The 14,849-nt window shown below is 40.6% G+C and overlaps 1 pseudogene; it reads left to right on the top strand.

The window, feature by feature from the left end:
- LOC111967114 (glutamine--fructose-6-phosphate aminotransferase [isomerizing] 2-like) overlaps window positions 1-14,849 on the top strand; it is a 62,588-nt pseudogene that overhangs the window by 5,193 nt on the left and 42,546 nt on the right.

The raw sequence follows: 14,849 nt of genomic DNA, 5'->3' as shown, positions 1-14,849 counted from the left end.
AGAACCATACTTAGGTAGCCTTTTCCCACCTGTGTTTTGTGGGTAGTTGTTTTGTGTCTTTCTAAGGCTTGTTTAAAAAATAACAATATTTTGGCGATGATTTCGTTTTTAAATAACCGAAAGTGAGCAGTTGTAATCTGAATAAAGGGAAAAAGGCCATTCTTGAACATGGGGTGAGACATTCTTACTAATTTACTAGAGAACCATTTTGGATTTACAGGTAAGTATAACTTTTGTATGACTGATGCCTTTAGTGAGAGGTCTAATGCTTTAATATTTAATCATTTCTGCCCTCTGAATTCATATTCATTATATAAATAGGCCCTTTTAATTTGTTCTGGCTTGCCATTCCAAATAAAATGGAATATTTTTGTTCATACAATTGAAAAACAGGTCACTAGGTGTAGGCAAAACCATAAGCAAATAGATAAACTGTGATATGACTAATGAGTTAATCAGGGTGATTTTTCCACAAATAGACAGGTATTTTCCTTTCCATGGTAAGTTTCTATAAAAAATATATTTGAGTAAGATCATTTCTTTCTTTTGGGATATGTATATCCACATACCCGTCAAACCATTTTATTGGTAAACTACACACTAATGTAAAAGTATAATTTTTTTTGTTAGCCAATGCGTAATATAGTACACTTATCATCATTTGGTTTTAATCCAGAGAGGTTAGAAAAAGTATCTAGATCATCTATGAGGCTGTGGAGGAATTCTAATTGTGGTTTTAATAGAAAACATGAATCATCAGCGTACAATGACACCTTTGTTTTTAAGCCATGGATTTCTAATCCCTTGATATTATTGTTGGATCTAATTTTAACAGCTAACATTTCAATGGCAATAATATATAGATATGCCGATAGTGGACAACTTTGTTTTACTCCTCTTGACAGTTTAGTACTTTCTGAGATGTAGCCATTATTTACTATTTTACACCTAGGGTTACTATACATAACTTTAACCCATTTTATAAGATATTTTCATAAAATGTAAATATTCCAGGCATTTATATATAAACTCCAGTCATACTTTATCAAAAGCCTTTTCAAGATCAGCTATGAAAACCTGGCCTGGTTTCCCCGATATTTCATATTGTGCTATTGTTTCCAATACTTGTCTTATAGTATCTCCAATGTATCATCCATGTCAAAAACCTGTCTGATTAGGATGAATAATATCTGACAAAACCTTTTTAATTCTATGAGCCAAGCATTTAGCTAGAATTTTTGCATCACAACACTGAGAGGCCTCCATTTTTTTAAATGGACTGGATCTTTATATATACCACTTGGATCCTGTTTCAGTAATAATTAAATCAGACGTTCTTGTTGCGTGTCCGATAATCTACCGTTTATATATAGTAGTGGTTTAAAYYTGCTAATAATGGTCCTCTGAGTACATCAAAAAAAGTTTGGTATACTTCCACTGGTATGCCATCCAGACGTGGAGTTTCCTGGACTTAAATGCTTTAAATTACTCAAGAAGTTCCTCCTGCTGTAATTTGGCTCGTTCCACATGAAGTCTTTTCTGTACTTATTAATAAGAAAAAATCCATACAATTAGCTTTGGTATGGAGATGGAGGAGGACTGAAACGGAAACATATTTCTAATAAGTACTTTTACTCCTCTTTCAAAATATATGGTGAGTGACTCCATCATTTGTAAACATTTCAATACATTTTTGGGGTAGATTTCTATATTGAAGATTGAAAATAATTTGGTGCAGTTCGCTTTTTTTTATAATATATTACATTGGTTCTTCTTTCAATAAGCTCCTCCATTTCTTTTGTTTTTCCTTCTAACCTTACTCTGAGCCTCTATTGGTACAGTTTGTTATTGCTAGCTATCTGTACTGTTAGTCCTTCAATTTAATTTTGTTATAGATGAGTTACTGAATTGCATGGCCTCTAGTCCCATTGCCCATACAATAAGGGAGATCTGCTGTACCTTATGTTATGTCGGAAAAAGTCAGTTTATAAATTATTCTGTCCTAGTAAAAACAAGTTTTCATCCAGTAGGCTTTGATTAAATTTCCAATATCCTCACCCACGTGGAAATTCTGTAAGAGTAATATAAATTATATACCAATTATTGTGACTTTTTGTGCCAGATGAGAATGACATAAGGAATAGTAATCAAGACGACTAGCTTGATTAAGCCTCCGCTATGTTATATCTCACTAGGTCAGGGTATTTAAGCCTCCCATATATCCACTAATTCCAATATATCCATGACATTCATGATTTCCTTCAGTGCCTGAGGGTGATTTCCCTTTTCGGTCAATAGAATATTTTAAACCATATTAAAATCTTCCACCATAATAATAGAGTCTAGTGTTCTTGTAGAGTTGATAAATTCTAATATATATTTTCAAAGAAGCTGGTCGTTAGGTTAATAAGCCATATCTGTTTATGGTCAATAAATATTTTAAATCTCTTTCTGCCTTGAGGATCTTTCGGACAATTTGCACATTTGGATCAAAATTACTGTTAATTAAAATCATTACCCCTTTTGAATTTCTCCCCGTTCATTTGCCCTGTCCTTTTCCTCAAAACTTCATCTAAAATTGTTGAATGAGTTTCTGTCAACAATAGATATTATATTCCTTCTCTTTTAGCCAGGTAAATAGTGATCGTCTTTTTTACTATCTGCTATTACTCAACTGGCTATACTTATTTCACCAATTACCATAATGAACACACGTTTCAATTCTATTTATCATAATATATATTTGTAAACGTACCATTAAAAAGTAACTGATGATTGAGTGTCTATATAGCTGTACCGTGATATTTGCATTGCTACAAAGTAACCTCCAATTGGTCACACCGCTAAAACCCCTCATCCCGAGTTGGGTTGTCATCCCATGGCCTGTTGGGTTGTCATCCCAAAATGTATAGAGAGACATGTACAGTGTTTGGAGGCTGGAAATATGTTGCAAGTGGATGAAGGTGCGCAGGTAGCCTAGTAAAGGAGTCCGTTGAAGTGACTTTGACAATCAGATGAAAACATCATGACTGGTTGTGTTTATGTCATTTTAAAAGTTAAACGACATATGTTTAAGACAAGGCCCACATAGATCATATTGAATGAATAGMGTTTCTATATGTAATTCTATGATATGGCCAATATATTTATTTTGGTGCATGCACACATAGGAGGCCTCGTACCGGGAATAAATATATTCTACTTTCACCCTTGGTTACAGCCTGAATTAAATCAATCAATCAAATGTATTTATAAAGCCCATTTTTACATCCGCTGACGTCACAAAGTGCTATACAGAAACCCAGACTAAAACCCCAAACAGCAAGCAATGCAGATGTAGAAGCACGGTGGCTAGGAAAAACTCCCTAGAAAGGCAGAAACCTTGTAATAAACCTAGAGAGGAACCAGGCTCTGAGCCAGTCCTGAGCCAGTCCTCTTCTGGCTGTGCCGGGAGGAGATTATAAGAGTACATGGCCATTAAGSCCAGATTGTTGTTCAATATGTTCAACGTTCATAGATGACCAGCAGGGTAAAATAATAAGGTGGTTGTAGAGGGTAGTAGAGGGTGCAGAGGTTGTAGAGGGTGCAACAGGTCAGTACTTCAGGAGTAAATGTCAGTTGACTTTTCATAGCCSAGCATTCAGAGGTCGAGACAGCAGGTGCGGTAGKGAGAGAGATAGTCAAAAACAGCATGTCCGAGACAAGGTAGCACATCCGGTGAARAGGTCAGGGTTCCATAGCCGCAGGCAGAACAGTTGAAACTGGAGCAACAGCACGACCAGGTGGACTGGGGACAGCCAGGAGTCATCAGGCCAGTTAGTCCTGAGGCATGGCCCTAGGGCTCAGATCCTCTGGATGGGGTGGGAGAGAGGGAGATAGATAGATAGATAGAATTAGAGGGAGCATACATAAATTAATACAGGACACCAGATAAGACAGGGGAATTACACCAGATATAACAGACTGACCCAAGCRTCCGCAACATAGACTATTGCACCATAGATACTGGGGGCTGAGACAGGCGGGGTCGGGGGACACTGTGGTCCCATCCGACGCTACCCCCGGACCGGGCCAACCAGGCAGGAAATAACCCCACCCATTTTGCCAAAGCACAGCCCCCACACCACTAGAGGCATATCAACAGACAACCAACTGGCCTCCTGGGTGGCGCAGTGGTCTAGGGCACTGCATCGCAGCGCTAGCTGTGCCACCAGAGACTCTGGGTTTGCGCCCAGGCTCTGTCGCAGCCGGCTGCGTCTGGGAGGTCCYTGGGGTGACGTACAATTGGCCTCGCGTCGTCCGGGTTAGAGAGGGTTATCCTTGTCTCGCGCACCAGTGACTCCTGTGGCGTGGCGGGCCAGGCGCAGTGCGCAGTGCGCACTAACCAAGGCTTGCAGTGCAAGCAGAGCCTGTCTCCCGAGCCTGTACGGGAGTTGTAGTGATGAGACAAGATAGTAATTACTAACAATTGGATACCACGAAATTGGGGAGAAAAGGGGATAAAATAAAAATAAAAACAGACAACCAACTTACTACTCTGAGACAAGGCTGAGTTTAGCCCACCGCACAAGCCCGAGGGGGCGCAAAACCAGACAAGAACATCACGTCTGTGACTCAAGTGATGCACCCCTCCTAGGGACGGTATGGAAAAGCACTAGTAAGCCAGTGACTCAGCCCCCGTAATAGGGTCAGAGGCAGAAAATCACAGTGGGGAGAGGGGAGCTGGACAGGCAGAGACAGCAAGGGCAGATCCAACAGCAGATCTCTTTGTTTCTTGGGACCTAGAACTGGCAACTCTGATTTGTCCGAGTTTAAAAGTTAAACATGTGCCGCTATCCACTTCCTTATGTCTGAAACACAGGCTTCCAGGGTAGGCAATTTTGGGGCTTCACTATGTTTCATCAGAATGTACAGCTCTGTGTCGTCTGCACAGCAGTGAAAGTTGACATTGTGTTTCTGAATGACATCACCAAGAAGTAGAATATAAAGTGAAAACAATAGTGGTCCTAAAACGGAACCTTGAGGAACGCCAAAACTTTAAATTAAAATGTCAGAGGAAAACCATCCACAGAGACAACTGATACCTTTCCGACATATAAGATCTAAACCAGGCAAGAACTTGTCCGTGTAGACCAATTAGGGTTTCTAATCTCTCTAAAAGAATGTGGTGATCGATGGTGTCAAAAGCAGCACAAAAGGTCTACGAGCATGAGGACAGATGCAGAGCCTTGGTCTGACGCCATTAAAAGGTAATTTACCACATTCAAGTTGCAGTCTCAATGCTAATATAGGGTGTAAAACCAGACTGAAGCATTTCGTATACGTCATTTGTCTTCAGGAAAGCAGTGAGTTGCAGTGCAACAGCTTTTTTTTTTTTTTTATTGAGGAATGGGAAATTCGATACAGGCTGATAGTTTTTTACACTTTTCCGGGTCAAGGTTTACTTTTTCAAGAAAGGTTTTATGACTGCACTTTTAGTGTGTTTGGTACACATCCAATGGATAGGGTGCCATTTATTATGTAGCTTTTTCAGTAGTTTAGTTGGAATAAAGTTCAGTATGCAGCTTGAAGGTTTAGAGGCATGACCTATTTTCATGAATACTGTAATTACATTTACATTTTAGTCATTTCAGCAGACGCTCTTATCCAGAGCGACTTACAGTAGAGTGCATACCTTTTAATTACATTTTTACATACTGGAGACAAGGAATGCCCTACCGGCCAAGAGCAGCACGCTCTTATCCAGAGCGACTTCAGTAGAGTGCATACATTTTACTAATATTATTTTTTTTTGTACATACTTCGAGACAAGGATATCCTACGCGGCAAACCTCCTACCGGCAAAAACCCTCCCTAAACCCGGACGACGTATGCCAATTGTGCGTCGCCCCACGGGATCTCCCGGTTGGACAGAGCCTGCGCGCGAACCCAGCCCAGCCTGGGCGTGAACCCAGAGACTCTGGTGGCGCAGCTAGCACTGCGATGCAGTGCCCTAGACCACTGCGCCACCCGGGAGATTGTATGTGAAGAGATACAGGATTAAAAAACGTTAGTGTCTCCATTGATCCTTGGTCTTGGCAGTCCTGTGCAGACTCAGGACAACTGAGCTTTGCTTTCTAATGACTTGCTTTCTAATGATCATGATCTTTTCATCTAAGAAGTTCATGAATTCATCACTGCTACTCCTTGAACACAGCCTCGTTATTGCTATTTATTGTGTTTCTATTTTATTTTAGAAATGTTTTCCTATTAAACTCTGCATTGTTGGGAAAGGGCTTGTAAATAAGCATTTCATGGTAACTTGTGACAAATAAAATGTTATTGATTGACAGACGGACACACACACAGCATACACTACACTAACATAGCACATACAGTTGAAGTCAGAAATMTACATACACTTAGGTTGGAGTCATTAAAACTGGTTTTTCTACCACTCCACAAATTTCTTGTTAACAAACTATAGTTTTGGCAAGTCGGTTAGGACATCACTTATAATACACTGTATCACAATTCCAGTGTGTCAGAAGTTTACATACACTAAGTTGACTGTGCCTTTAAACAGCTTGGAAAATTCCAGAAAATGATGTCATGGCTTTAGAAGCTTCTGATAGGCTAATTGATATAATTTGAGTCAATTGGAGGTGTACCTGTAATGTATTTCAAGGCCTACCTTCAAACTCAGTGCCTCTTTGCTTGAAATCATGGGAAAATCAAAATAAATCAGCAAAGACCTCAGAAAAAAATGTGTAGACTGTGAGCTTTGCGTTTTTCAAATCCGGTATCAGGATAAATAAAAAGCAAGGTCTGCTAACTTTCTTTAATTATGTTTAATTAACGCAAACAATAAATGGCAAATGCAATTTTRGTATATACGGMTTCGCTGTATCACCGCGCAGGGTAAAACAGGGAACTGGCAGGAAGTACGTAAACAGCTGTTCTTATACCGTGATGYCGTAGTTCCAACGCGTCTGTTGGCCTATCACAGTAGAGGCTGAGCATGGTTTAAACTTTGCTCAGCCTATCGCCGGTACTCAGACTGGTCCCCTTCTTTCAGATGTCCGCATCTGGTCGTTGGGTAGATTAGATCCGTCTTGTGTCTTCCCGTCGATTCTACACTCAAACWGTTCCTAATATGGTATTGTCCAGTGCCCTACCCTCCCTGGTTGGCTTAAGAGATATGCACCCCTCCCCTCTCCAGATTGACCACAGCTTTTATAGCCTGTCACTCTGTTGATCAGTCTTTACACACATACACACATCTGCATTGTTTGTGTGTGTGTGTAACAAAACAATATTCATCTTCATACAATATGGTAGCAGGCTATAGTGCATAAACATAAATCCTAACAAGACCTCCACAAGTCTGGTTCATCCTTGGGAGCAATTTCCAAATGCCTGAAGGTACCAAGTTCATCTGTGCAAACAATAGTACGCAAGTWTAAACASCATGGGACCATACAGCCGTCATAATGCTCAGGAAGGAGACGCGTTCTGTCTCCTAGAGATGAACGTACTTTTGTGCGAAAAGTGCAAATCAATCCCAGAACAACAGCAAAGGACCTTGTGAAGATGCTGGAGGAAACAGGTACAAAGTATCTATATCCACAGTAGAATGAGTCCTATATCGACATAACCTGAAAGGCCGCTCAGCAAGGAAGAAGCCACTGCTCCATAACCGCCATAAAAAGCCAGACTACAGTTTGAAATGTCCTCAGGTCTGATGAACAAAAAAAAGAACTGTTTGGCCATAATGACCATTGTTAAAAAGGGGGAGGCTTACCAGCTGAAGAACACCATCCCAACCGTGAAGCACGGGGTGGCGGCATCATGTTGTGGGGGTGCTTTGCTGCAGGAGGGACTGGTGCACTTCACAAAATAGATGGCATCATGAGGAAAGGAAAATTATGTGGATATATTGAAGCAACATCTCAAGACATCAGTCAGGAAGTTAAAGCTTGATCGCAAATGGGTCTTCCAAATGAACAATGACCCCAAGCATACTTCCAAAGTTGTGGGAAAATGGCTTAAGGACAACAAAGTCAAGGTATTGGAGTGGCCATCACAAATCCCTGACCTTAATCCCATAGAAAATGTGTGGGCAGAACTGAAAAAGCATGTGCGAACAAGGAGGCCTAAAAACCTGACTCAGTTACACCAGCTCTGTCAGGAGAAATGGGCCAAAATTCACCCAACTTAATGTAGGAAGCTTGTGGAAGGCTACCCGCAACATTTGACCCAAGATAAACAATTTAAAGGCAATGCTACCAAATACTTATTGAGTGTATGTAAACTTCTGACCCATTGGGAATGTGATGAAAGAAATAAAAGCTGAAATAAATCATTCTCTCTACTATTATTCTGACATTMCACATTCCTAATATAAAGTGGTAATCCACTAAAGTGGTGACCTAAAACAGGGAATTTTTACTTGGATTAAATGTCCGGAATTGTGAAGAACTGAGTTTAAATGTATTTGGCTAAGGTGTATGTAAACTTCTGACTTCAACTGTATACCCTTACACAGAACGCACTCACTGCAAGCACGTGCCTGCATATATGAAATCCTTATCCACAAAACATGCCCATCACCTGATAGACTCTAGCTCTTGTATAACTGTGAATACATAACCAGCTGAACTTGGTGGAGTGTGATAATGTTTTGTGAGGAGGTCTCTGTGGATGAGGATTACTTTCCATTGACTGAAGGATGGGGCTCTCGTACTGTACATTACAGCACTGAAGACAGATACCCTCATCTGCTCAGATCTCTCTCTCACTGGAACATTTCTGGGCCTTCCTGAGATGGCATTAAGTTTTATTTTTATGACAGGGTAGGCCACCTGTAAAATGAGGCCTGATTCCTGTAGTGTGAGAGGCTATCGTCTGGCTGGGTTAGGGTTATGGCCTGGGTCGGACATAGCGCAGAAAGGGGTGTGACTTGGCCGGACTCGCACAAATTCCTCAAACAGAGTCAGAGGGGATGATGTGGTCAGACAGAACCATACTACTGCAGATCTCACTCTCCTCTCGTTCTCTCTGTTTCTCTCTTTCCTGCATTTCTCTCTCTGTTTCTCTCTCTCTCTCTCTCTCTCTCTCTCTCTCTCTCTCTCTCTCTCTCTCTCTCTCTCTCTCTCTCTCTCTCTGTCTCTCTCGTTCTTACACTTTCTGCCCACTGTCTCTGTCATTGTCAATACAATTTTTTTATTAATGGACCTGCCTGGTAAAATCAAGGTTACAATAAATAAAAAATAAAACTCTCTCAGTTTTTTCTATCTTTATTTTTTGTGCTGTTTATCTGTACAGTGTTAATATTAGCACACTCTTAGTCTCAGTAAGAGTTGACACACGATCCAGAGACTTTCCGTCATACTGGAATTGAGACATCATGTGCACTGAACTGAACTAATACCTGACASATTGCGTAATCAAAAAGAGCSAAAACCATAATTAACACACTTCCATGGAGGTAAAATTTCCTGGAATCACAGTGAGTGTAACTTGTGATGAGTTGTGAAAGGAATTTTAAATGGAAAGTCTTTAAACATCCTCATCACCATCATCCTCCTCATCATCAMCAGCAGCTTCCTCCTTCCCCTCATCATCATCTTCRTCCTCCTCCCCCTCATCATCTTCCTCCTCCCCCTCCTCATCATCATCATCTTCCTCCTTCCKCTCACCATCCTCATCATCAATATTATTCAATGTCGTTGCATATAGGCTAGTCTAGTTCTTGTGGCAGTTTTGTTTGGCAGTCAAACCTGTGTTGTCAACACACCTCAAGACCATGTCAGTACACATATCTAAAGCCTAGGCTCGCGTCTCCAGGTCTCAGACGAGATCACTCATTATGCAGGCATAGCTCACTGAACCACCTCCGTTCCACTTGTACGCAGAGCGACAGATAATCAGAGCAACTATACCAACTAAGCAAATTTGCCCTGCCAATGGAGTCTATAGTCCAGTCAAGTCTTTATCAGACTGACTCAACTCCTACCGAGAATGACTCAACTCCTACCGAGAATGACTCAACTCTTACTTAGAATGACTCAACTTCTACTGAGACTGACTCAACTTCTACTGAGGTTAACACAACTTCTACTGAGAATGAATCAAGTTGTACTGAGTAATCTTAAATAATCTTTGGAAAGGGTTCTTTATAGCACCATACAGGTTCCATTTAGAACCTTATGAGCATGGTTCTTTATTTAACCTTAAAAAAAAGGTTATATATAGCACTGCTATGGTTACAAGCCAAAGAACCCTAATTTGGCACTATACAGAACCATTTTATTTGCGTGTATTCTCCCCTCTGTCTCTCTGTTCTGACTGTCTCTACCCTCTACCCTCTTAAGAAACTGTCAATCAAACAACACTGTGGACAAACATCACTTTGCATCACCTTAATGTAACCGATGTGAAATGGCTAGCTAGTTAGCGGGGTGCGCGCTAATAGCGTTTCAATCGGTGACTTCACTCGCTCTGAGWCCTTGAAGTAGTTGTTCCCCTTGCTCTGCAAGGGCCGRGGCTTTTGTGGAGCGATGGGTAACGATGCTTRGTGGGAGGCAGTTGTTGATGTGTGCAGAGGGTCCCTGGTTCAAGCCCAGGTAGGGGCGAGGAGAGGGACGGAAGCTATACTGTTACATTAACAAGAGTTTATATAGAAGGTTTATCACTACAGTTCCTATGTTATACAACCATATACATTTAATATGTGCAATAAAGCTTAGTTACTGTGTGCACAATCAACCCGTGCCTTAAAATCCCTCAGTATTCACTGCCATTAATTTAAGGTGGGCAATCCCTTGGTGGATGTTTCCTTCTATCGCCCTTTATTTGTTGCTAAATGATTGTGAGTAATTACTCTCAAGGTCCTCCCTTGGCCAACCCTACAAAGTTATAAACCGCTATGTCACGATTGTAAAATTACAGGGATTGGGACGATATCACTGCCCCACTCACAGTAATAGTATGATAAAGACTGGACTGAACTATAGACTCCATTGGCAGGAAACATTGACATGCTTGACCTGGTTGCTCTTACTATCTGTAGCTCTGGGTGCAAGTGGAGCGGAGGTGCTTCAGTGAACTATGCTCGCATGATGAGTGATCTTGACCCGAGCCTAGGCTTTAGCTCTGTGGAATAGCATGGTCTTGAGGTGTACAACCCAGGTTTGACTGCCAGGTGGTAAGTCCAGACTGCTAGAGTCGCCAAACAAAACGACCACAAGAACTAGACCAGCCTATATGCAAGAACATCTAATAATATTGATGATGAGGATGATGATGAGGGGAAGGAGGAAGATGGTGATGATAAGGGGGAAGAGGAAGATGATGAGGATGATGATGAGGATGTTTAAAGACTTTCCACATAAAATTCCTTTTATAACTCATCACAAGTTACATTCCCAGGTTCTTCATAACCATCACTGATGATAGAAAATGTGCTTCCAGGAAGCTTTACCTCCATGGAAGTTTGTTAAGAATGCCTTGGTCTCTTTTTGATTATGCAAAGTGTCAGGTATTAGTTCAGTTCAGTGCACATGATGTCTCAATTATAGTATGATGTGAAGTCTCTGGAATATGTAAGGACAGGTTTACAGTAAAACTTGAGTTCTAGGAAGTAGTCCACATTGCAGTATAAAGTTGGTGTACGTTACAGTGAAAGGGTGGTTACCCTAGTTGCCTTGGAGACGAGGCCGGGGGGGTGGAGCCCGCGCTCGCGGAAACTGGCTTTAAATAAATGCTGGGAGTGAGAAGTTTTACACAGTTTCATTTGGATTCTATTCGGGAACTACTGACAGTAGTAACGGCGTAAACTACCACGAACCGGCCATCGCCTTGAACAGTATCCATTTGGACAAGACAATCAGAACCATGTGTGGTAAGGTCAGATAGAGCTACATCTTTTACTGTGCATCATGGAACTGGCAATCTGGATTGCCTAATCAGGAGACAGATTACGCATTATGCAAAAACATGACGGTAGGTTAGTTTAGCCTAGGCTATTACTATTATTGGAATCTGACAAAATGATTATGTATGTTGTTATTGTAGGCTATTTTAAACCAGTCCGTTCAGACAGTTTGTGTATGTGCGTCACTGAATGCTGAATGAGGTGCCATCCTTGTAGGCAATTTACATGTCAGTACAGGTATTTTTTATATCTAAATATAAACCTCGATTCAATGTAATAGAGTTCAGCTGCGGTCCCCAGTACAATATATTGGTGTGACTCTGATCCTCCCGCCGTAGATTAACATACTTCTTCCATGCATCCTGAATGGGACGTTGAGCTGCTACGTGTCAATGTACCTCCTTGGGGTAGGCCTGTCAATGACAGCTCAGCATTGTATTGTGAGCAGGTTATGATGATACACATCAATGTGATATTATCAGCCCATGGAGCAAAATCCTCAAATGTCCAAGTTTTGGTAAAACAAAACGTAGCCTATGCTTAAAGATGTAGGTATCACCCGAGTCGTTGGATTCTAGGCCTACGCACATTTCTGTTGCTGAAATATGATTATGTATTATCATGAAAATGTAGGATTGTTTAAGCAATAATGCATGAGGGGGTGTGGTATATGGCCAATATACCACGGTTGAGGGCCTTTCTTAAGCACSACGCAACACGGAGTGCCTGGACACAGCCCTTAGCGGTGGTATATTGGCCATATTTCACAAACSCCGATGTGCCTTATTGCTATTATAAACTGGTTACCAACGTAATTAGAGCAGTAAAAATACATGTTTTGTCATACCCGTGATATATTGTCTGATATACCACGGCTGTCAGCCAATCACCATTCAGGGCTCGAATGAACAAGTTTATAAATACTATTAAATACTTTTAGTTTAATAGTAACTATTTTTCCCCGAGGTGAGAAGGTCGGCCAGTTTGCTTTTCTCAGCAACTCTTAGAAAAAAAGATGCCATCTAGAACCTAAAAGGTTTTTTCGGCTGTCCCCATAGTAGTACCCTTTGAATAATTTTCCCTGTTTTGTTCCAGGTAGAACTATTTTGGGTTACATGGAGAACCCTTTCCACAGAAGGTGAGGGTTCTACGTTCCACCTGAAACCAAAAATGGTTCTACCTGGAACCAGAAAGGGTTCTCCTATGGGGACAGCAGAAGAACCCTTTTGGAACCCTTTTTTCTAAGCGTGTACCTGGTTGAGGCGAACATTGCGCACAATGTGCTCTGCTCAATGGCCACCTTAAACCAACCTCCCTCCATCGCACAGCACGCAGACTGGGAACTTTGATTGCACACATCACGGATCCCCTTTGAGGTGCTCTCCAGAGCATAAAGCGTGTTATGTTTTTATCAGAACCCCGGCAATATAGTGCACCAGTGGTTCCCATCCCTTTTCAGTTCCTAGTACCCCTGGTTGGGAACCACTGTAGTACACTGTAATGCAGGTTTGCTAATTGAGACAGGCCCTTTAAATCAAATCAAAATCAAATTGTATTTATCGCATGCACCGAATACAACAGGCGTAGTAGACCTTACAGTGAAATGCTTACTTACAAGCCCTTAATCAACAATGCAGTTTAAAATATATATATATATATATATATAATATAAATATAACAAATAATTAAGGAACCACAATAAAATATTCAGACAGCAGCAAATATTCTGTAAATGCTACCATTATTTCCCCAGTTGGATAGAGACTAATTCATTGATATACACTTAAAAAAAAATAATGTCTGATTTAATTTCACTTATCTGTCCCAGTTGGCCATGTCAGTAACCCATCTGCATAGGCCACTGCTTCCATGTTTACAGTATATTATAGAGGAGGATTTCTCCAAACACAGGAAGAGAGGATTATGAAATACAACAAACAACTGTTGGGTTACTGAGTGACACTATCTGTCTCCGCTCTCAACTTCTTACGCTACTTTGCTGAGTTTTATTCTATATTTGAATGAATACACTGTAAAACATGTATAGTACAAGACTCATCTCATCAACTGTTTGCTGCACCATAGCAACAGAATAGGATTTACACCCTTTGCTAACAGAATATAGGACGAATTGTAACACGACTATGGGAAATGGCAGCCCTTTCCCTAACTCAACAACCCAGTACTGAATCTACATTATACCTACACTGCTCATTTCAGTAAAATAACTGATAAAAAGGCTCAAGTTGAATATGAAGATTGAAGAAGGAAAGGGAGGGTAAAAAAGCAGTGAAAAGACCAGAGAGCTGATTTATGTCTCTATGCCTCTATCTCGATGTCTGTCTCTATGTCTCTATCTTTATGTCTCTATGTTTCTATCTCTATGTCTCTATGTCTATCTTTATGTCTCTTTGTCTCTATATCTATGTCTCTATGTCTATCTTTATGTCTCTTTGTCTCTATATCTATGTCTCTTTGTTTCTATCTCTCTGTCTGTCTCTATGTCACTATCTCTATGTCTCTGTCTCTATATTCTATTCTTTATGTCTCTATCTCTTGTCTCTATCTTTATGTCTCTATGTCTCTATCTTTATGTCTCTATGTCCTGTCTCTATGTCTCTGTCTCTATATCTCTGTCTCTATCTTTATGCTCTTTGTTTCTATTCTCTGTCTGTCTCTATGTCACTATCTCTATGTCTCTGTCTCTATTCTCATCTCATCTTTTTATGTTCTATCTCTTTCTCTTCTTTATGTCTCTATGTCTCTATCTTTATGTCTCTGTCTCTGTGTCTCTGTCTCTATATCTCTGTCTCTATCTTTATGTCTCTTTGTTTCTATCTCTCTATCTCTATATCTATGTCTCTATTACTCTATGTCACTATCTCTATGTGTCTGTCTCTATATCTGTCTCTATGTCTCTATCTTTATGTCT

This window comes from Salvelinus sp. IW2-2015, linkage group LG8 (genome assembly GCF_002910315.2).
Source record: "Salvelinus sp. IW2-2015 linkage group LG8, ASM291031v2, whole genome shotgun sequence".
NCBI lineage: Eukaryota > Metazoa > Chordata > Actinopteri > Salmoniformes > Salmonidae > Salvelinus > Salvelinus sp. IW2-2015.
Note: the sequence above shows the minus strand (reverse complement) of the source record. Positions and strands in the feature narration are given on the sequence as shown.